Raw genomic sequence first — 13,223 nt, 5'->3', positions numbered from 1 at the left:
GATCTTTTTTTAATGGCAACATTCATCAGACTTGGTTTTGTTTGTTGATTTCTGACATACATACTGATAATAGGCTATGTATACTTGATATTTTCAACTGAAAAATAGTTTTTTAAAAGTAAGAAAACCTGTCTTTCTGGTATTAACCATTTGTTAAAATTCTGCTGTTATTTACTTTGACTATCCCCCATAATCATCCAATTAATATTTTAATACACATTGTTAAATTATTATGTGCAAGACATTTTTTTTTAGGTTTTCTAGTATACACAAAGAATACACTGTCCCCAGAAATCATGAATTGTATGGTGATAAAGGCTGACATGCATAAAACATGGCTCAATAGAATCATTAAGGTAGATAAGATGCTTATAAGAGCTCCAAGGAGATAGGGTTCATTGTGATTGGAAAGAAAGGAAAAGCTTTGTGGAGTTCCCAAGATTTGAGTTTTGAAGGATGGGAGTAGAGGCATATGGGCAGGGAGGGAATAGTCAAGAAAGGCACAGAAGTGAGAAAATACAAGAAATGATGTAGAGTATGGTGCTTAGTCACTAATTCAACAAATATTCAGTGTCAGACACTGCAGTGAGTGCTACTGAAGAAAGAACGATGCCCTTGTGCTTAAGTGTTTAGGAAAATAATGACTGAAACATGTACTTAAAAGAGTAAGAATAAAGTGGAAATTAAAATGAAGTAGGAGAAAAGACGGTTAAGTGTGATGCTAAATAAGCAGACACTTCAACTTTCTGGAGTTTGGTGTCATCTGTAAAACAAAAGTGCTAGGTATGGTTGGAATAGATTTCGTATTTCTGCATATTGTTCTCAAGGCAGTGGAAAGCTGTTAAGATCTGTGAATCAGGGAATGGCATGATCATCATCTTGCTTTCAGAAAAGTCTAAAAAGAAAGAGCGAGCAGAAAGGAAAACCATTTTGGAAGTCTAGAAATACAATCATGAGGTCCAGAAGTAGAGGAGCTAAATGGCATAGGCATGGTGATAGGTTGAGAAGTGAGTAGGGGTGAAGTGAGAAGTGAGTAGGAGGGGGAAATCATATTATCGATTATTGTCTGGGGGGAATTTTAAAAGTTAAGAAAAATACAATGATAAAATTTATATCTGAAGGTTAGCTATTTTTCCTGAGGATAAACACTAAGAGCCAACTGCTTACTACACATTACTATCTAGTGTCCTGCAGGTAAACTTAAATTTCATAAACTTGACACACTCATGATATCCTCCTGAATTCCTTACTAAACACCTTGCCATCCAGATAAAATAACTGGTAGCCAACCTACATCCCTCATTCTCCCCCAGTGTTCTAAATCTACTTGGTCACTAGGTCATTTCTGAGTTAAAAAAATAACACTACTTATTGTAAAAATTTAAACAATAGTGAAGTATATAAAATAAAAAGGGAAGGGAAACAGAATGAGGCCCGCTATTTTATGCCAGTTGATTCCCCTGGCATTTGCTGATTCTCAAGCTGGCAAGACAAAAGGCCAAGAAATCTAACCAAAGGACACTGGAAGATTGAGATGTCCACTATCGCAGTCTGAATCACACACTTACCAACTGAATCATCAAAAATAGGAAATCTGAATATAACCATAGCTAGTAAGGAGATCCCCGACACAGAAAAGCTCAGAACCAGATGGTTCCACTGTTGAATTCTACCAAACATTTAAAGAAGAAACACCAATCCACCTCAAACTCCTTCAAAAAACAGGAGGGAATGTTTTCAAGCTCATTTTATGAGGCCAGAATCAACCTGATATCCAAGCCAGACAAAGATACTACAAGAAAACTACAGATCAATATCTCCTATAAATATTGATGCAAAAACCCTCAACAGAATATTACCAAACAGAATTCAATAGCACATTAACAGGATTATACACCAAGACCAAGTGGAATTTATTTCTGACATGCCAGGATGGTTCAACGTACGAAAATCAATCAATGTAATGCATCATATTACCAGAGTAAAGGGTAAAAAACCACATGATCATCTCAGTTGATGCAAAAAAAATTTTCTTTAACAAAATTTAACACCTTTTCATGACTTAACCCACACAGTCAACAATCTCGGAATAATACCTGGACAATAATAAAGGCCATACATATAAAACTCATAGTTAACATATACTCAGTGGTGAAAACCTGAAAACGTTTCCTCTGAGAGGAATAAGAGTGCCTGCTTTTGCCATGTTAATATAGCATTGGAACTCCTAGCCACAGAAACTAGCAAGAAAAATAAAGGAGGGATTAAAATGATATCTCTTTGTAGATAACATGATCTTACATACAGAAAATCCTTAAAGTCTCACACATACAACTTGTTAGAACCGAAATCAATTTAGCACAGTTGTAGGGTACAAAAATCAACATGCAAAAATCAGTTGTGTTTTTATACACTAACAATAAACAACCTGAAAAAAAGCAATCCCATTTACAGTGGCATCAAAAAGAATAAAATACTTAAGAATACACTTAAACAAGGAAACAAAAGACATGCTAAAAGCTACAAAACATATGAAAGAAAGTAACACCAATAAATGAAGAGCCATCCCATGGTATTAAGTACATTAAATAATAAAATTAACCAAGGAAACAAAAAACTTATACACTAAAAGCTACAAAACATTCTGGAAGAAATTAGACACCAACAAATGAAGAAACTCCATAGTGTTAAATACATTAAATAATAGAGAGTAGTAAATACTACCCAAAGAAATCTACAGATTCAGTGAAATCCCTATCAAAACCCCAACAACAATTTTTTCAGACCCAGAAAAATCCATCCTAAAGCTCACATGGAATATCAAGGAGCCCTCAATAGCCAAAACAACCTCGAGGAAGAACAAAGTTGGAAGTCCCACACTTCCTGATTTCAAAACTTAACTACAGTAATAGAAACAGTGTGGTACTGGCATAAAGACAAATGCATAGACCAATGGAATAGTATAGAGAGCCCAGAGATAAACCCTCCCATAAACAGTCAAATGATTTTCAACAAGGGTGTCAAGAACATTCAATGTGTAAAAAGACAGTTTTCTTGATAAACGACATTGGGAAAAATGCATATTGACAAACAAAAGAATGAATTTGGACCCTTGCCTTACACTGTGTACAAAAATTAACTCAAAATGGATCAAACACCTAAACATAGGAGCTAAAAGTACAAAACTCTTAGAAGAAAACTTGGAGGAAATTGGATTTGTCAGTGATTTCTTGGATATGACAACATAAGAGGAAATAAAAGAATTAAGTGGATTTCATCAAAACTTAAAACGTATTTATCAAAGGATACTTTATCAGAATGAAAAAGGAAATCCATAGAATTGGAGAAAATATTTGCAAATTGTATACAGATAGATTTTTAAAATTTTTCTTATTTTTAATTGAAAGATAATTGCTTTACAGTATTGTATTCATTTCTATCAAACATCAACATGAAACAGCCATAGATTTACAGATAAGGGATTAATATTCAGACTATATAAAGAACCCCTACAACTCAACAATAATTAACCACATTTTTTAACTGATCAAATGGCTTGAATAGACATTTCTCCAAAGATGTTATAAAAATGGTCAAAAAGCACATAAAAAGATACTCAATATCACTAATCATTAGGGAAATGCAGACCAAAACCTCAGTGAGATATCATTCTATACCTGTTAGGATAGCCATTAAGAAAGGAAGGAAGGAGGGCTAGAAGGAAGTAAGGAAATAATATTGTTGGTGAGAAATTGGAACTCTTGCACAATGCTGATGGGAATGTAAAATGGTGTAGCCACTGTAGGAACCAGTATGGTGGGTCCTTAAAAAATTAAACACTGAATTACAATATGATCCAGTAATTCTACTTCTGAGTATATACACAAAATGGTTGAAAGAAGGGACTCAAATATTTGTACACTGATCACAGCAGCATTATTGACAATAGCCAAAAGCTGAAAACAATCTGAATGTCCATTGACAGACAATGAATAAACAAAATGTGGTATATAAATACAATAGAATATTACTCAGCTTTACAGAGAAAGGCAATTTTGATACACACTATGTCATAGAGGAACACTGAAGGCATCATACTATGTGAAATAAGCCAGACACAGTTTACCAAGAAAATAGAAATATACTAAATGTGTATACACCTAACAATTTTGCTTCACAATATATAAAGCTGAAATTGACAAAGCTAAAACAAGAAAGGTAAATCTACAATCTTAGTAGGAGACTTATGCAAATCTCTTAGTAAAAGAGAACAAGCAGGAAAAAATGCCCAAGAATATAGTGTATTTGGACAATATGATTAATAAAATTACCTAATGGACATATAGATAACAGTGCAACCAATAATGGCAGGAAACTTGATTCTTTTTAGGTGCACCGAGAACATTTTCCAAAACTGAGCGTATGCTGGTTTGTGAAGCAAGCCTCAACAAATTTTGTCAGATTGAAATCATTTAGAGTCGGACTATGCAACAGAATTTTCTGTGTTCTATCTGTATTGTTCAATATAATAGACACCAGAGTCAATACAGTAGTCACTAGCCACATGTGGCTACTGAACACTTAAATTATGTGACTAATGAACTGTATTATATTTATTTTAATTTATTTATATAGCTACATCTGGTTAGTGACTGCTTATTAGCATAGACTTAGCATATGTTTTCATACAACAATAAAACTAGCTAGAAATCAACAGCATAAACATTTTAAAAATTCCCAAATCTTTGGAAATTAAGAAAAACAATTTAAATTACCCATGGGTAAAAGGAACAAACACAATGGAAATTAGAATGTATTTTTATCTGGATAAAGTGAAATACAACTTTATCCACAGAGATAAAGTAAGATACAACTAAAGTCCTGATTAAAGAGAAATGTATAGCGTTCAGTGCATGTATTAGGGGGAGTGAGAAAGGCTAAAATTTAGTGATTTGAGTCTCCATCACCAGAAGTTAGAAAAAGAATATCAAGTAAATCTAAAGAAAGTAGCTATGGCTGTTTAGTCACTCTTTGTGACCCCATAGATTGTAGCCCACCGGGCTCCTCTGTCCATGGGATTTCCCAGGCAAGAATACTGGAGCGGGTTGCTGTTTGCTTCTCCAGGGGATGTTCCCAACCCAGGGATTGAACCTGCATCTCCTGCTTTGCAGGTGAATTCTTTACCACTGAGCCACCTGGGAGCCCCAAAGGAAAGTAGAGATTCATATGGGTTGTTCAGGTTTCTCATCATAATTTAAAGAGAAATACTCACCATATCCAGAGCCCTTTTATGTCCTGCAAAAGCAGGAAGAAGAGGTCCTCAAATTCCTTACATAGGGACTTCCCTGGTGGTGCAGTGGCTAAGATGCCATGCTCCCAATGCTGGGGGCCTGCGGGTTCAAACCCTAGTCAGGAGGCTAGATCCCACATGCCACACCAAGAGCTCACATGCCACAACTAAAGATCCTGCATGCCACCGCAACAAAGATCTGGTGCAGCCAGATAAATAAAAATTAAACTATTTTAAAAAGAAAAATCCTTACATAAGGAACCATTTAAGAAGCACTTAGGTTGACTTCCAAATGGAACAGTGAATCTACAAAAGGAAAAATTGATGGCGTCTACCTCATAAATCTGAAGAGAATCTGGGAGAAAGTCTGGCAGCTTGTGCCATGCCATTGATGCCACTGAAAACTCGGCTAACGTCAGTGTCCTGTCCTCCAGACATACTGGCCACCAAGCTGTGCTGAAGTTTGCTGCTGCCTTGAGGCCACTCCTATTGCTGACTGTTTCAGTCCTGGAGATTTCACTCACCAGACTTAGGTAGTCTTCTGGGAGTGGGGACTTCCTGTGGTTGCTGATTCTAGGGCTGCCCACTAGCCTCTCACAGAGGCCTCTTATGTTAACCTGCCTACCACTGCTCTGTGTAACACTGACTCAACTCTGCGCCCTGTGGGCATCGCCGTTCCCTCCAACAACAAGGGAGCTCGCTCAGTGGGTCTGAGGTGATGGGTGCTGGCCTAGGAAGTTGTGCACATGCGTGGCACCAGCTCATGAACACCCACAGGAGGTCACACCTGATCTCAGCTTCCACACAGACCCAGAAGAGATTGAAGAGGAGGAGCAGGCTGCTGCTGAAAAGGCTGTGACCAAGGAGGCATTTCAGTGTAGATGGACAGCTCTAGCTCCTGAGTTTACTGCTGCTCAACCCGAGATCCCAGACTGGTCTGTGGGTACAGGTGCCCTGGGTGCCTACTCAGCAGGTCCCTCCTAAAGACTGGTCTGCAGCTCCCACTGCTCAGGAATGGGGAGGGAAGACCGCTGAGTGGTTTTAAACCACTCTCTCATAGACTTTAAACAGAACATGGAAATTAAGTTGAGGGAAAATAAAGTTTTTTTCTTTTTAAAGGAAGGAAATAGTAGAGCATGAATTAATGAACTAGAAAGCAAACATTTTAAAAAGAAAATAAAGCCAAAGGCTCATTTTTGGGAAAAGATTAAATTTGATATTCTCCCAGCAAAACTAATCAAGAAAGAGAGAGAAGTCCCATATGTCAATGTAAGGAATGCAAAAGTGGCCATCAGCACAGATCTACAGTCATTACAGGGGTAATATGGAGGATGATTAATAATTTTACCTGAAATAAAATCTAAAATTAACATAATAAGAAATATAAAATTTGAATAGCTCTATGTCTATTAAGGACATTATCTGTAATTTAAATTTTCCCTATAAAGAATATTCCAAGCCAGACATCTCAGCAGGGAATACTTCCAGACAGTAAACGAAAAAAAAAACAAACCAATCTCACACAATCTCTTCAAGGTAATAGAAAAAGACCATACATTACCCAACTAATTTTATGGAAGCTGTGGATTATGTTCCTTACAGAGGAAGATTTCCTTTCTGAAACTAGAACAAGAGGCCAGCTTTCCCAGGGATGTTGACACACCCATCTCCCCACATCTCCCTAGAACACCCTTCAGGCCTTTGATCATTGCAGCTGTCAAAGAGCTGCAGCTGAGCCTCCAGGGCACATTAAAAGCAATCTCTTTCAAAGAATTGGGATCCAGTTCTCTGGAAGGCAGACTGAATCTATACAATATCATTTATAACTTACACTAATACCAGGCTGAAAGAATCACAAGCTAGAATTGAGATTGCTGGGAGAAATATCAACAACGTCAGATATGCAGATGATACCACTCTAATGACAGAGAGCAAAGAAGAACTAAAGAACCTCTTGATGAGGGTGAAAGAGGAGAGTGAAAAAGCTGGCTTATAACTCAACGTTCAAAAAACTAAGAACATGGCATCTGGTCCCATCGCTTCATGGCAAATAGAAGGGGAAAAAGTGGAAACAGTGACACTTTCTTGGGCTCCAAAATCACTGAGGATGGTGATTGCAGCCATGAAATTAAAAGACACTTGCTCCTTGGAAGAAAAGCTATGACAAGCCTAGACAGGATATTAAAAAGTAGAGACATCACTTTGCTGATGAAGGTCTGTATAGTCAAAGCTATGGTTTTTCCAGTAGTCATGTACAGATGTGAGTTGGACCATAAAGAAGGCTGAGCACCAAAGAATTGATGCTTTTGAACTGTGGTGTTGGAGAAGACTCTTGAGAGTCCCTTGGACTGCAAGGAGATCAAACCAGTCAACCCTAAGGAAATCAACCCTGAATATTCACTGGAAGGATTGATACTGAAGCTGAAACTCCAATACTTTGGCCACCTAATGAGAAGAGTAGACCAAGAGTATTTTGATGAGTGCCATGCTATATATGTGTGTACTTGTTCTAAAAATCATATTGACAGTGGCAAATGAAAAGTTTTCCATTGTTGTACCAGAAATATAGAGGCCTGGCGTGTTGCGATTCATGGGGTCGCAAAGAGTTGGACACGACTGAGCGACTGATCTGATCTGATCTGATCATAAACATAGCTCTACATGTTCATTTTAAATATGGCTGTAAGGGATATTTATAATTGCTTTCTCATTATTCCTCCTCTCTCTCCCTGCCCTAAAATTTCTCAATAACAGCACCTTACCTGACTTTCTTTTAGTAATTCGCTCTCTCTCTTTCAGGGCTACTGTTTTTTCTAAATTTGAATTTTGAGATAATTTCAGAATTATCTCAAACAAACTTACAGAAAAGTTGCAAGAAGAGTACAAAGAATTCCTATATGTGCTTCCCCCAGATTCCCCAAATATCATTTTATCACATTTGCTTTATCATTATCTACCTACTTACTCTATCTACCCAGATATATCTCTATATATATTTTAATTTTTTCCCTGCATTGTTTAGGAGTAACTTGCAGACAACTTACTTTGCAGGCAAAGGAGAAAAGGAAAGATATGCCCATTTGAATGCAGAGTTCCAAAGAATAGCAAGGAGAGATAAGAAAGCCTTCCTCAGTGATCAGTGCAAAGAAATAGAGGGAAACAGTAGAATGGGAAAGACTAGAGATCTCTTCAAGAAAATTAGAGATACCAAGGGAACTTTTCATGCAAAGATGGGCACAATAAAGGACAGAAAGGGTATGGACCTAACAGAAGCAGAAGATATTAAGAAGAGATGGCGAGAAAACAGAGAAGAACTATACAAAAGAGATTTTAATGACCCAGATAATCATGATGGTGTGATCACTCACCTAGAGCCAGACATCCTGGAATGCAAAGTCAAGAGGGCCTTAGGAAGCATCACTACGAACAAAGCTAGTGGAGGTGATGGAATTCCAGGGGAGCTATTTCAAATCCTGAAGGATGATACTGTGAAAGTGCTGCACTCAAAATGCAAGCAAATTTAGAAAACTCAGCAGTGGCCACAGGACTGGAAAAGGTCAGTTTTCATTCCAATCCCAAAGAAAGGCAATGCCAAAGAATGCTTAAACTACTGCACAATTGCACTCATCTCACACGCTAAAAAAGTGATGCTCAAAATTCTCCAAGCCAGGCTTCAACAGTATGTGAACCATGAACTTCCAGATGTTCAAGCTGGATTTCAAAAAGGCAGAGGAACCAGAGATCAAATTGCCACCATCTGCTGGATCATGGAAAAAGCAAGAGAGTTCCAGAAAAACATCTATTTCTGCTTTATTGACTATGCCAAAGCCTTTGACTGTGTGGATCACAACAAACTGAAAAATTCTTAAAGAGATGGAAATACCAGACCACCTGACCTGCCTCCTGAGAAATCTGTATGCAGGTCAAGAAGCAACAGTCAGAACTGGACATGGAGCAACAGACTGGTTCCAAATCAGGAAAGGAGTACGTCAAGGTGTATATTGTCACCCTGCTTATTTAACTTATATGCAGAGTACATCATGCAAAATGCCAGGCTAGATGAAGCACAAACTGGAATCAGGATTGCCGGGAGAAATATCAATAGCCTCAAATATGCAGATGACACCACCCTTATGGCAGAAAGCAAAGAAGAATTAAAGAGCCTCTTGATGAAAATGAAAGAGGAAAGTGAAAAAGTTGGCTTAAAACTCAATATTCAGAAAACTAAGATCATGGCATCTAGTCCCATCACTTCATGGCAAGTAGATGGGGAAAGTGGAAACAGTGACAGACTTAATTTTGGGGGGCTTCAAAATCACTACAGATGGTGACTGCAGCCATAAAATTAAAAGAGGACAGGAAGGACTGATGCTGAAGCTGAAACTGCAATACTTTGGCCACCTGATGGGAAGAACTGACTCATTTGAAATGATCCTGATGCTGGGAAAGATTGAAGGTAGGAGGAGAAGGGGACGACAGAGGATGAGATGGTTGCATGGCATCACTGACTCAATGGACATGAGTGAGTAAAGTCCGAGAGTTGGTGATGGACAGGGAGGCCTGGCATGCTGCAGTCCATAGGGTTGCAATGAGTCAGACATGACTGAGCAACTGAACTGAAGTTGCAGGCACAGTGTTCCTTTGACATTCAGCACAAGGAGAAAGAGGATTTTGAGCAGAGAAATGGTATAGTCTAGTTTCTATGATCTGGCTGCCTTGTGGGGAACTGAGTTAAGCAGGGAGATGGGGAGGCTATGGCCTGAGCAACTGGAAGGATAAAATTGCCACTTTATAAGATGGCAGTATAAGATACGAGAAAACTACATGTTTGGTGAGAAATTAAAAGTTTGGGGCATGTTAGGTTGAAGATGCCTAATGAATCACTCTTCCAAGCCCCAGGGTTTCTGCTCTTTGATACTGATGACCCTCTAAGAAGACTGCCTGCACCATCCACCCTTGTGGTTGCCGTGCCAGGCTGCAAGTGGAGGGAGCACCTAACTCCCCCTGGGTCTCTGGTCCGACACTCCCCCTGTGCTGCTGTGCTTTCTTGGATCCTGACTTCCCAGTGGCTGCTGCTGGAGGGGCTCAATGATACCACCTGGGAGTGTGGAGTTGATGTTCTGTGGTGGAAACTGAGGGGAGCCTGAAGAAAAGTCATCTCCCTCCTCGTACCCCATGGTGAGATGACCTAGTTCATACTGCGTGTACTCTGAAGATAGTGAAACTATGCAAACAGCTGTGCCTTGACTGTAGACACAGAGTAACACCCACTTTGTACCTTTCTTTTTCCCTGCCTCACTACCCATTTACCTTCAGTCATCATGTTCTGAGATTGCACCATCCCAATAAAGGAAAAGAACCCACCTGCAAATGCAGGAGACACAGGAGACCCAGGTTCCATCCCTGGATCAGGAAGATCCCCTGGAGGAGGAAATGGCAACCCACTCCAGTATTCTTGCCTGGGAAATCCCATGGACAGAGGAGCCTGGCAGGCTACAGTCCAGGGGGTTGCAAAGAATCTGACACAACTGAGTAGGCAGGCATGCAATAAAGAATTAACAATAAGGTTTAATTTTAGGCTCTGTTTTCTTGGGAACCCAGATTAAAGTAGGCATCAAAATGGAGATATCTGGTAGGCAAAGGGATTTATGAACCTGTAATTCAGGGAAGAGGTCAAGGCTAGAATAGATTTTGGAATCCTAGATACTAGTTGTAAAGACCTAAGACCAGATGAATTGATGCTTTTAAACTGTGGTGTTGGAGAAGACTCTTGAGAGTCCCTTGGACTGCAAGGAGATCCAACCAGTCTATTCTGAAGGAGATCAGCCTTTGGATTTCTTTGGAAGGAATGACACTAAAGCTGAAACTCCAGTACTTTGGCCACCTCATGCAAAGAGTTGACTCATTGGAAAAGACTGATGCTGGGAGGGATTGGGGGCAGGAGGAGAAGGGGACAACAGAGGATGAGATGGCTGGATGGCATCACTGACTCGATGGACGTGAGTCTGGGTGAACTCTGGGAATTGGTGATGGACAGGGAGGCCTGGCTTGCTGTGATTCATGGGGTCGCAGAGTCAGACATGACTGAGCGACTGAACTGAACTGAACTGAAGACCAGATGAGATCCTAGGAAGTGAACATAGGTAGAAAACCAGACTTGAACGCTGACCCCTCAGGCACTCCAACATACTGAAGGCTAGAGAGTTGAGGAAATACCAGCATTGAGACTGAGAAGACATGTCCCACAAGGTAGAGAAAAACCAAGTGTGTTGTTCCTGAAGCCAAATGAAAATGTCAATTATGCAAAATACTGCTGACAGCTCAAACAATAAGTTAGTACTGGAACCAGCATATGGAGTTTAGCAAACTTGATTACTACTCTTTATTTGGAGAATTAGTTTAATATTCAGTAATGTCACACCTCTCATTCCTGATATAATTTGCATCTTTTTTTTTTTCCTGATCACTTTGGCTTAGAAGTTTATCTTGTTCTTTTTAAAAAGTTGCTTTTGGTTTAAATCGAGTATAGAAATTGCTTCCTTATTTTTGTTTTCTGTTGATTTCCAATCTAGTCTTTCTTTTCTTCTATTTACTTTGGGCTTAATTTATTCTTATTCTGGTTTCTTAAAGTGGAAGCTGAAGTAATTAAATCAAGACTTTTTTTTCTAATATATTTCATGGCTAAAAATTTACCTGTAAAAACTGTGTCCCAGAAATAATTTGTTGAAATATTTCTCTGTTCCTTTCTCCCCTCACCTTGCTGCTGCTGCTGCCTGCTGCTGCTAAGTCGCTTCAGTCGTGTCTGACTCTTTGGGACCCCATAGATGGCAGCCCACCAGGCTCCCCTGTCCCTGGGATTCTCCAAGCAAGAACACTGGAGTGGGTTGCCACTTCCTTCTCCAATGCATGAAAGTGAAAAGTGAAAGTGAAGTCACTCAGTCGTGTCTGACTCTTAGCGACCCCATGGACTGCAGCCTTCCAGGCTCCTCCGTCCATGGCATTTTCCAGGCAAGAGTACTGGAGTGGGGTGCCATTCTCCAATACTGTACTGCAGCTCTGTTCATTTTTTCTCAGTATTTTCTTTTCCTTTTTTTCATTTTGAATGATTTTTGCTATGTCTTACCTACGGTAATTTTTTTTTTTTCTAGTATGTTTAATCCACAATTAATCCCATCTGTGCTTTTTTAAAAAAAGAATCTGATATTGTAGCTTTCATCTCCAAAAGCTTGATTTGGTTGTTTTTCTTAGATTTCATGTTGCTTCTGAGCATGTTCTGTATTTCCTTAGCTTCTTGATCATATGGAATACAGTTTAATAACTGTCTTAATGAGCTTGTCTAATTGTCACTTCTGGATCAATTTGAGTGGTTTTTCTTATTATGGTTGCATTTTCCTGCTTCTTTGCGTGATGTGAGTTACCCAATTTTTTATTGGATGCCAGTCATTGTGTATTGTATGCTGTTGGGTGCTAAGTATTTTTAATATATGTATATTCTTGAGCTTTGTTCTTGGATGTGTTTAAATTACTTAGACAGTTTTATCCTATTAGGTCTTGCTATTAAATATCTTTCAGGCAGTGTTGTCTAGGGTTCATTTTTCTCCTATGGAGGTAAGACTACATTTTGGACCCAGAGTTTCTCAACCTCAGCACTATTGACATTTAAGGCCAGATGATTCATTATAGAATGTTTAGCTGCAGTCCACGGGGTCACTAAGAGTCTTAGGGAAGTCTTAGTGAAGTGAGCAACTTCGCTTTCGCTTTTCACTTTCATGCATTGGAGAAGGAAATGGCAACCCACTCCAGTGTTCTTGCCTGGAGAATCCCAGGGACAGGGGAGCCTGGTAGGCTGCTGTCTATGGGGGTGCACAGAGACTGAAGTGACTTAGCAGCAGCAGCAGCAGCATCTCTGGCCTCCACCCACTAGATGCCAGTA

The 13,223-nt window shown here is 39.2% G+C and overlaps 1 pseudogene across 1 annotated transcript; it reads left to right on the top strand.

Moving 5' to 3' along the window:
• Positions 1-4,799: 4,799 nt before the first annotated feature.
• LOC147345942 (small ribosomal subunit protein uS2 pseudogene) lies at positions 4,800-12,788 on the top strand (annotated as a pseudogene). The gene is made up of 2 exons (XR_015153483.1): positions 4,800-4,862; positions 5,571-12,788. The product of XR_015153483.1 is annotated as a small ribosomal subunit protein uS2 pseudogene (transcript).
• Positions 12,789-13,223: the final 435 nt, after the last annotated feature.

The sequence above is a fragment of the Bos grunniens genome, chromosome 24, assembly GCF_055505025.1.
Source record: "Bos grunniens cultivar Pamir isolate PY7600 chromosome 24, Bosgru_T2T1.0, whole genome shotgun sequence".
Taxonomy (NCBI): domain Eukaryota; kingdom Metazoa; phylum Chordata; class Mammalia; order Artiodactyla; family Bovidae; genus Bos; species Bos grunniens.
Note: the sequence above shows the minus strand (reverse complement) of the source record. Positions and strands in the feature narration are given on the sequence as shown.